Raw genomic sequence first — 10178 nt, 5'->3', positions numbered from 1 at the left:
TGAATGCAATTCATAGAAGAAAAATCCAAATGTCCAAAAAATATATTTAAAGATGCTAATTAAAATTAAAGTAGTAATATAATAGCACTTTATATACCCTCTGGACTGGTAAAAATTAAGAACAGTGATAACACCTACTACTGGTGAAAGTGAAGAGGAAACGGCTATTCATCCATTGCTGGATGAAATATGAATTGCTGCAAACTATTTGGCAATCAGGGAAAGACTATAACAGTTAAACATATATGGCCTTCAACCCAGCAATCCGACTGCTGGGAATCTAGTCTACAGAAATAAATCACGGTTGAAAAGATACATGTACAAAGGTATTTTTTGCTGTTGTTTGTGGTTGGCAAAACACTGAAAAGAAGTGAATGCCCACCATTAGGGGAATGATTGAATACATTATAGCATGCACATATCATGGGGAGTAACGGAGCCATTTAAAAAGTATAGCCTACATCTATACTCAGTGACTTGGAGGGATTTCCACTAAATATGATTAAGTAGGAAGAGCTGTATGCAACAGTGTATATGTCCTCCGATTCAATTTTGCTGCTAACAGCAAAACAAAAACCCTAACATCTTTTGTGTGTTAGCATGTATGTGTGTGTGCGTGTATGTGCATGTGTGTGTGTGTGTGTGTGTGTGTGTGTGTGTGTGTGTGTACATTTCTCCTGCCTTGTCTTGCAGATCGGAGTGGCCAATGAGGTATAATGGGAGTTTTGGACTGAGTGTTTGGTGAATCTCTTTCTTGCTATTGGTCTTCCCCTTTTCTTTCTTTCTTTCTTTCTTTCTTTCTTTCTTTCTTTCTTTCTTTCTTTCTTTCTTTCTTTCTTTCTTTCTCTTTCTTTTTCTTTCTCTCTTTCTTTTTCTTTCTTTCTCTCTCTTTCTTTCTTTCTTTTTTCTTTTTTTGCCTACAGATTTATTTAACAGAAAACCATCTCTTCCACTTTTACTGAGGTGGCTGACCATGACCAAATCTGCCTCTAAACTGGAATTCAGTTGCTGACCCAGCTGCGGCCTCAGCTTCCTTGTTGGCACCAAGGGACACAGCCCTGTCTCTGTCTCTGTCAGTGTCCCCTCAGGTGAGTCTTTCAGGTATCTCTCCTTCCAGACCTTCGGGCCCTGGCCTGCCATCTCAGGACGGCTGTGACACAGAGCGGCAGGCACGATCTCAGGGGGCAGGTGGAGGTAGTCACAGAGATACTGGATACCCTGGCTGGTAAGATACCAGCAGAAATGTTTCCAGACAAACTGTTCCTTTACGTGGCCCCGTGATTTGAGAGACTACATGGCCTTCATGATGTGAAGATTGGGCACATTCTTGTCTGCTGGCTCGGGGGGTTTAGGCATGTGGATGTCTTCCTTGGCTATCGTCGCTCCCTTCTTGAAAAGGAGTTCATAATGACAATACGGCTCTCCTCGGGCATCAACATCTCGTTGGCTGCCACGTCTGGGGCTGGGGCTGGGGAGTGGTATTCTCTTTTTTTATCTGAAATAGGAATGTGATAGCTGGCACTTTTACAAACATTTTTATGGCTTTGAAGATATGACCGTGTGAAAGATCGCAAGGCAGACAGTTTGAAGGAACCTGGCTCCCTGATCACTTTATGGAGCCCTGGGCCTTGTTCATATAAGCATAAACCCTCAAGGAATTAAACCTCTGTAGCTGGGTCACTGTTGTGAGGAGGCAAGCACAATATACGATTATGTGAGCATGAAGAAAAGTGGAAGTATACATACCAGGTTCTTAGCATTGATTAACTGGCGTAGGGGTGGGGTGCAGGAAGTAAAGAAAGAGAGAGAAGGGAAGGTATAGAAAAAAAATTTTTAAGTGCCTTCTATTCAGAACAACACAGCATTATGATATTATACCATTTATTTCCAATTATATATTCGCTCCTTCTGAGCCCTCTTTGTTCCTACTTAAAATTCTCCCTCCCTGAGGGCCATCCTGAGGCATCCGAATCCCAGCAAGAGACAAGGTTCAGACTCTTTTCTCATATGATTGATCAATGTTAAAAAGCTGACGGAGGAATAGAAGTATCTCAGGGTAGTGAGATTTCAGGGAATCATTTTCTTTCTTCCTTATTTTGGTATGATTGTCTTATTTTTATATTGATAATGTATTACTTGTATAATCAGGAAAGAAACAGCAAAGCTATTTTCATTGTGGAACAACAAAAATAACAAAGAGAGTGGAGTGAGGCAAGGTCGGAGGCAAGATCAACTGGGAGGGTATTTTCAATAATCCAGCTAAGAAATGATGATGATCTGAATGTAAGTAATGACAACGGAGATGGAGACATGTGGAAGGTAGATAGAATCAACAGGACATAGTGGTTGATTGGAAGAGGAAGAGAAGGAAAGGCTTCCAGCTTCAGCAAGTGGACGGAGAGGTATGCCATTTCCTGGGGTGAGGAACACAGGAGGAAAATCAACTGTTGAGTGGAAGACATGTGACATCTTCAAATATTGATGCCTAGGCTCCACCCCAAATCAGAATCTCCAGGCATGTGCCACAGGTGATTCTAAGGCACAGCCAGGGCAGAGAGACCCTGGTGAAGACCCTAACATGAGGCTGAGGACCAGGGGGACATGAAGTTTGAGACTAAGAAAACATGGTCAGAGAAGGAGGAGGAAAGCAAAGGATAATATGTCCTGGAAATCAATAGAAAAGGAAGTTTCTGATACTTGGCACTGTGCTTAGAATATAATTGGTGCTCAATAAATACTTACTGACTAAATGACAGAAGGAAGGAAGGGATAATGGTCTCAAATATTGCTTGGGGGTCAAGAAAGAGAAGGGTTCTAAAGTGCCCATTGGATTTGGCATCAAAGAGGTTGCCTTTAGCTCTGTGGGGTCAGTGTGTGTTGTTGAGCGGTGAGGATGAGGGCAAAAGTGCCAGTGGGCTGACAGCTGACTGGAGACTGGCCAGCCATTATATTGAAAATCTTGGTTATGCTTAGAAAACACATTTCTGAAACATTATTTTGTGGTACTGAAAAATTCTCCCTCTGCCTATTATATAGGATTCTGATTTGGGTGTAAATTAGAAGCATAAGGAGCTAATTTAGGAGCTTATGCTCTCAAGCCAGACTTGCTAAGACTGAATCTAGACTATGCCACTGACTCGATGCACATCTGTGGGTAAGTCTCTCATTGGATCATGGTGAGCTGGGCACACAGAAAGCACTCAGCAAAATATCAGCTGTGAAGTGTTAGACAGCCATATATACATGGAAGCCCAAGAATGAGTGGCAGGATTACAAAAGTTCTTTCAGTACAGTTTTGTGCAAATAGTCTATAAGGAACGTGTACTACTTTTATAATTAGAAAAACACGTAAAATGATATTTAACAACAACAGAAAAGTGTTGCTATTCAAGAAAAGATAAAGAAAAGGAAATAGCTAAAGGGTATAGGATGAAAATTTCATGTGTTTCTGGTGGGACAGACATTTGCCTGTTCACGGCTTTTGAAAAAGCCTGAAAGGTGCTGAGGGTGATAACTGTGGCAACAATGTTTCTGGGGAGGGAGAAGGAAAAGGGGTCGGAATGCAGTTTGAAGAATTAGCCTTGGACAGGATGTGTCTTCCTGTGATCGGGAAGGAAAGAAGTTGTGAATAGATATAAATGCAATAATTTGGGGGCACCTGGCTGGCTCAGTCGGTACAGCATGCAACTCTTTTTTGTTTTTTTAATGCTTATTTATTTTCGAGACACAGAGAGACAGAGCGTGAGTGGGGGAGGGGCATAGAGGGAGACACAGAATCTGAAGCAGGCTCCAGGGCCAAATTGTCAGCACAGAGTGTGACGCGGGGCTCGAAATCACAAACTGTGAGATCACGACCTGAGCCTCAGTCGGATGCTTAACTGACTGAGCTCCCCAGGTGCCCCTAGAGCATGAAACTCTTAATCTCAGGGTCATGAAATTACTTAAACAGAGGTGTAGAGATTACTTTAAAACATAATAAAAAATTTTAATGCAATAATTTGTAGGTGCAGAGGAAGGAGATCAAGGAAGTTCATGACTGACAGTCTTGATGTCTATTACTGAAGCCAGTAAGGCTGTCTTCTGAGAGGGGAGATTTTGAAAAGCCATCATAGGGAAGAAAGGAGGAAACTGACAACACAGATACTGCCAAGTGGCACCAAGCTCCTGGCTTTGGATGGAGACGCGACTCTGCCAAGGCCCTGACCTGTGTCACATCCAGTGGAGCAGATGTATCCACTGTTCTGTCACAGTTCTGGTGCGTTTGTGGCTCGCTTTAGATCCGTGATTTAGTTGCTTCCCATGTGAACTCTACTCCTTCTCCCTCTTATCGACAGAAATCCTACTCGGTCTGCAAAGCCCAGCTCCGGTTTATTTACTCATTTATCGATTTTAACCAATCCAATTTCCAGGTGGTCTCTCAGAACCTCAGACCTTCTGGGTTCAGGAACTGGCCAAAGGTCCATCTATGCCTTTTCTCTTTGATACCTGTGCTGTCTGATCATGAAAGAGTCATTTCAGGACAGGGGCTTGCCTTGAAGTTTGACTTCCTGATGATTTTTGATTGGGGGCCAGTATTATATTCAGTCTGTGTACATGTGCTTCCTTTAGTTCTGTTATTAGGGATTTAATTTACTGGAGGGGAAGCACCTGCAACCCGTTTGGAAAAACGTTTAATGGCAGCTCTCCCGGATGTGACCCACTTGACAGTAAAAGTTCCAGTGGAATCACTGTAGCGTGGTTCACGTGTAGATATAATCAGACATTTGGCTAACTAGTTGGAAATGACTGGGTTTCCCAGATTCCCACCATACCTATTCTCTGATTTTATCAGGCTCTCCAGTGCTCTCACCCCTCCATTTCAACCAATGCAGCATGCCTCCTGACATATTTTTCTTCTACATCCTGCATGAAACCTGTGACATATCCCGTGGCCTTCTTAGCATCCAAGGTCCCTGATTTTTCCCATTGCATCTTCCTTACCGGCCACCACTCTTGAATTAATCCAGCCGTCTCTTTTGCTTCTATGTTAGGGCTACTGAGTCCTTCATCAGAGCCTAGGTTTTTGCCCCAACATGGCCAGCAGGGGTTAGGGGGGCCAAAGGACAAAAAGCCAGCCCTGATGTCACTGGTGGAAATCAGTGGGACTTAAGGACCAAGGACTGGGCCCAGAACAGCCAGGACATTGGTTACATACAGGTGGACTAAGCAAATATGTAATATATTCAGGATAATGAAAGCCAATCCTCTCTGCTAGTGAAGGGAGTTACAAGGATGGAATGGGGAAGATAAACCCTGCAATATTGGGTTGGAATTGGAGGCATTGGTTATATCTCATGGTTTTTGATAGATAGATATGGAAATAGATACACATGTGCATGTTTATGTATATTTATATTATTTACATTTATTTATATTTACATTTACATTTATAATTTCCGAGTTCTATCCATTGAAAGGACAAAGGCCTAGAAGCAATAAATGACACTCCAGAAGGAAAGAGCACACTGAGTACCCAGATCCTGGCTTATGATTATCATCTTCCACTAAAAGGAATCAAAACTTCTTGGAGAAATGGCTGATTTCAGGGTAGGGGCAGGGAAGTATAAGATGAGCCTAGGGCTTGTTACCAGAAGTAACAAAGTACTAACATATCGAAAGGACACAGGAGATAACATGAAGGGATTCTTACTGACCAAATGGGGGACAGTTTGAAGATTAAAGAAAAAAAATAGTAACATTATAAGTCATTGAATAGGAGTTCAATGAGTCCATACAATTGACTTTTAACCAAAAATTAAGAATTTGTGGGGCTTATAACATGTAGAAATAATTAACATATTATAACAATAGCACGGTAGCCAGAAAGGGAGTAAATATATTATTGTATGTTTCTTACCTTGTACATGAAGTGATATAATATTATAATATTACTTCAAAATATGTTGTGATGTTAGGAATATATATTTGACTTCTAGAGAAACCATTAAAATAAACAAAAACCCCATGAGAAATAGCTAAAATGGAATACTAAAAAATGTTTTGCTATATACAAATAAAAGCAGGAAGGGAGGTAAAAAGAAGCAGAGAAGAGCTAGAATAAATTAAAAATAAATAGCAAGAGAGTAGACTTAAACACAGTTGTATCTATAATTACACTAAATATAAATGATCTAAACACTACAATTAAAGGATAGGCTGGATAAATAGGATGGTCTAGTAAGGCCTCACTGCAAAGGTGACAACTGAACGAATACTTGAAGGAAAAGAGGGAACAAGACATGCAGATAACTAGGGTCAGAGTGTTTCAGACAGAGGGAAAAATGTGTACAAGACAGATACTGTTTTATTTTTTTAATGTGTATTTATTTTGAGAGAAAGGGAGGGAGAGAGAGAGAGAGAACAAGCAGAGGAGGGGCAGAAAGAGAAGGAGAGAGAGAATCCCAAGCAGGCAGAGCCCAACACAGGGTTTGATCTCAAGAACCATAAGATCATGATCTGAGCTGAAATCAAGAGTCAGACACTTAACTGACTAAGCCACCCAGGTGCCCCCAGATACTGTTTTAAAAAAGAAAGCTGATTAGCAGACATTGCTCAGAGCTGAGGCTGCTTGGATTCCCAATGACTGAAACATCCAAAAATATTCCTAGGATTAAAATTTTGTAAGTTCATGGTTTATGGTAATAATGATCACAGTTATGGATTTAGGGATTAGAATAGAAGATACCTTAAAGGTCATCTTGTTCCAACCTCACACCTGTGGCATGGCTAATAGATAATGAGTTGGAGTCACAGCCAGTGAAAATATTTTCATGCCTCCCCAGGGCCTACTCTTCCTCTTGATGAAAGGCTCTAGTAGCAAGTTCTTTCTTCTATAGAGCACAAAGCTGTTTCACTGTATTTGATTTTTTTTTCTGCACTTAAGCAATCCTGATGAATGTCTTACCACATCCAGCGAGACCTAAAGTTAGGAGGGTTTCAACTTGACCATAAGTTTCTTGGCTTTCATCACCTTTGCAGGGCCTGTCAAATGGTTTAGATTTCAAAACTTAAACCCTTGGCCTTTACTAAACCTTCCCAGTATCTTCTGTCAAGAGGCTTCCTGGACATTTGAAGGGAAAGTAAACCAAATGGGCGTTTGTTTCTCATCAGTGAAGGCAAAGTGCTCGCCGAGGCCAGCTGGCCTATTTTTGTCTATGTATCAGGGATGGTTGCCAAGAATGAGCAGAGGGGTTTGCCTGCAGTAAAGACCAGAGACAGGGGTTGGTGGAGATGGTTACTGATGCAGAAGGCAGGCCCATGAACAGGATTCAGAACCTGTTGAGATGATCCTAGCTCCACCTTTAAGCTCAGGCCTCTCATTCTCCTCCTCACATGTATCCTCTTATCTGTACGCTCAGGACTGTAAGGGATTCATTCCTCTCCTAACAGAAAGTAGATATCAAGTCTTTGGTTGGGGAAGACCTTATAGTGCCCTCATCTTATTATGTGATGCTCTGATTGTTGGTATTCTGAATCCAAAGTGTCCCTTCCCACACCCTCACTAATGAGGCTCAGCACAGCTTTGGCTGGATGCAAAGACTGGGTGGAAGGACATAGGCACCTGAGGTAGCACTAAATGTCAGAGGGAGTCAAGTTAATCCTAGGGAGTTGCAGACTGACTCAGATTCAAAGACTGAGTGTAGTCCAGAGAAACACCAGAATGCTGAGGTTTCAGAGCCATGGGACCAGGTAGAGCTGGTATTAAAGGAAAGCAGTTTGGGAATAAGCCAACGCAGAGTCCTGAGTTACTTCAACATTTGCACTTTCCTTAAGGCCCTTTGTGTATTAAATATATCTACACAAATTGGAGTTAATTCAGGGTGCTTTTTTAAAAATAGAGATTTTTAAATATATATATTTAAAAATATAGGTTAAAATACAGATTTCTAAGCCCTGCTCTCAGAAATTCACATTTAGGGGGGATCTGGGTGGCTCAGTCAGTTGAGCATCCGACTTTGGCTCAGGTCATGATCTCACAGTTCGTGGGTTTGAGCCCTGCATAGGGCTCTGTGCTGACAGAATGGAGCCTGGACCCTGCTTCGGATTCTGTGTCTCCCTCTCTCTCTCTCTGCCCCTGCCCAGCTTGTGTTCGCTCTCTCTCTCTCTCTCAAAATTAAATAAATAAACATTTTTTAAAAAAAGGAATTCAGATTTGGTCAATCTTAGGAGGACCCAAAAAAAGCTGTCTTTTGAAAACTTCCTCAAATAACCCTGGTGTCTTGGGAGTCGTCAGTTTAAGGAGTCGGGTCTGGCAGACACATGTGCTGGGTCTCTTGCCGGTGGACATCTGGGCTTCTTGCCCTGAGCTGTCGTACTGTGTTCGCCTTAACTTTTCTCTCACCTACTTTGCTGGTCCCATGACTTGATTACCACCCTGTCCGGTGTTAGCAGGTCTCAGGTCTCAGGACTGCCATGAAAAGTAAGTGAGCTCATGTTAAAGAGTGCTTAGTGTTGAACCTGGTAGTCAGTAATCACTCAGTAAAAGTCAGTTATTCTTATTATCATCTCTGCTTGAAACTATATGATGTGCCTGAATTGTATGACTCATTAGACTGTGCAATAATATTTCCTGAAGACAGTAGAATTAGATCAATCTCTGACCACCATTAATCCCTGGAATCTCTTCTTCTCCAGGAAACTTCCTGTTTGGCCCCATTGGGTTCTCACTTGGTGACAGTCTGACTTTCATGGGTCTGCTTTGTATTGTTTTGGCAGGATCTGGAGCAGGTGTAAGCCCCTTTGTGTTTGTTTAGAAATGCTTTCCCCTGGTTGGAAGGAGTTGGGCCTCCCACTCATAGTGGTTTGTTTCTATCCCTTTGTGGTTGTGTTTATGATTGTGGTGCAACTACTTGGAACTGAAGTGTAGTCTCTTTGGAGATGGGGTATTCTGTAGACACAGTGTGAAATTCCTTGGGCAGGGAGGATCCCCAGAATGTAACACAGTATCTCTACTGGTTCTAGAACTGCCCAGAGTGGATAGGATTTTACTGTTATAATGAGAATTAGGATTCTAAAATGCAGGAATGTAAATGCAGGATCCATTCATTTGTTCGTTTGTTCAACTAATGTTTATGCTTTTTAAAAATTTTAGACAGAGAGAGAGAGAGAGAGAGAGAGAACATGTGAGTGGGGGGAGGGGCAGAGAGAGAGAATTTTAAGCAGGCTCCATGTTCAGCACAGAGCCCGATGCGGGGCTCAATCCCACAACCCTGGGATCATGATCTGAGCCGAATCCAAGAGTTGGACGCTTAACCAACTGAGCCACCGAGGTATCCCATGAGTACTTTTAATGTGCCAGGCACTATACTAACATTGAGAAGAAAAAGAGGGTCCCCACCATTTCAGCCCAGGACCTCTTGTTCTCCATCCTGTCCATAGATTATAATAGCATAGATTATTAAACTTCACTTATTCATACTCCAAGTTACTGAACACCTACTATGTGTGAGGCTAATAGGTAAAGAGGATATACAGTAGCTCACTTTTATTCATGAAGGATTAGTTCCAAGACACCCAGTGGATGCCTGAAACTGTGGATAGTACTAAACTCTGTATATACTATTTTTTCTATACTTATATACCTATGATAATGTTTAACATATACATTAGGCATGATGAGAGATTAACAACTTACCCAATGACAAAATAGAACAATGATAACAAGATACTAAAGTAAAAGTTATGTGAATGTGGTCTCTCTCTCTCTCTCTCTCTCTCTCTCAATACCTTATTGTACTGTACTCACTCTTCCTGTGATAATATAAGATGATAAAATACCTACCTTATGAGATGGAATGAAACGAGTGATGAAGGAATTGTGATGTAGCATTAGGCCACAGCTGACCTTCTGTGGTTATGTCAGACGGAGGATCGTCTGCTTCCAGACCACGGTTGACTGCAGCTAACTGAAACCATGAAAAGCAAAACCACAGCAAAGGGAGCGACTACTGAAGCCCCTCTCTCCAGGAGCTCACAGTTTCGTAGGAAAGGAGGTTCAGAAACATATAACTATCCTGTTGCAAGTCCTGTTTGGCATGAGCGAGATGTGATTATTCTACCAAGAGCTTAGTGCTAAAATAGAGCTATAGTAAAAATGTGTGCAGGGGCGCCTGGGTGGCGCAGTCGGTTAAGCGTCCGAC

At 41.9% G+C, this 10178-nt stretch overlaps 1 pseudogene; it reads right to left on the bottom strand.

Moving 5' to 3' along the window:
* LOC123584859 lies at window positions 1–2957 on the bottom strand (annotated as a pseudogene).
* Window positions 2958–10178: the final 7221 nt, after the last annotated feature.

Source organism: Leopardus geoffroyi, chromosome C3 (assembly GCF_018350155.1).
Source record: "Leopardus geoffroyi isolate Oge1 chromosome C3, O.geoffroyi_Oge1_pat1.0, whole genome shotgun sequence".
Lineage (NCBI taxonomy): Eukaryota > Metazoa > Chordata > Mammalia > Carnivora > Felidae > Leopardus > Leopardus geoffroyi.
The sequence above is the reverse complement of the archived record's forward strand: the minus strand, read 5'-3'. Positions and strand labels throughout refer to the sequence as shown.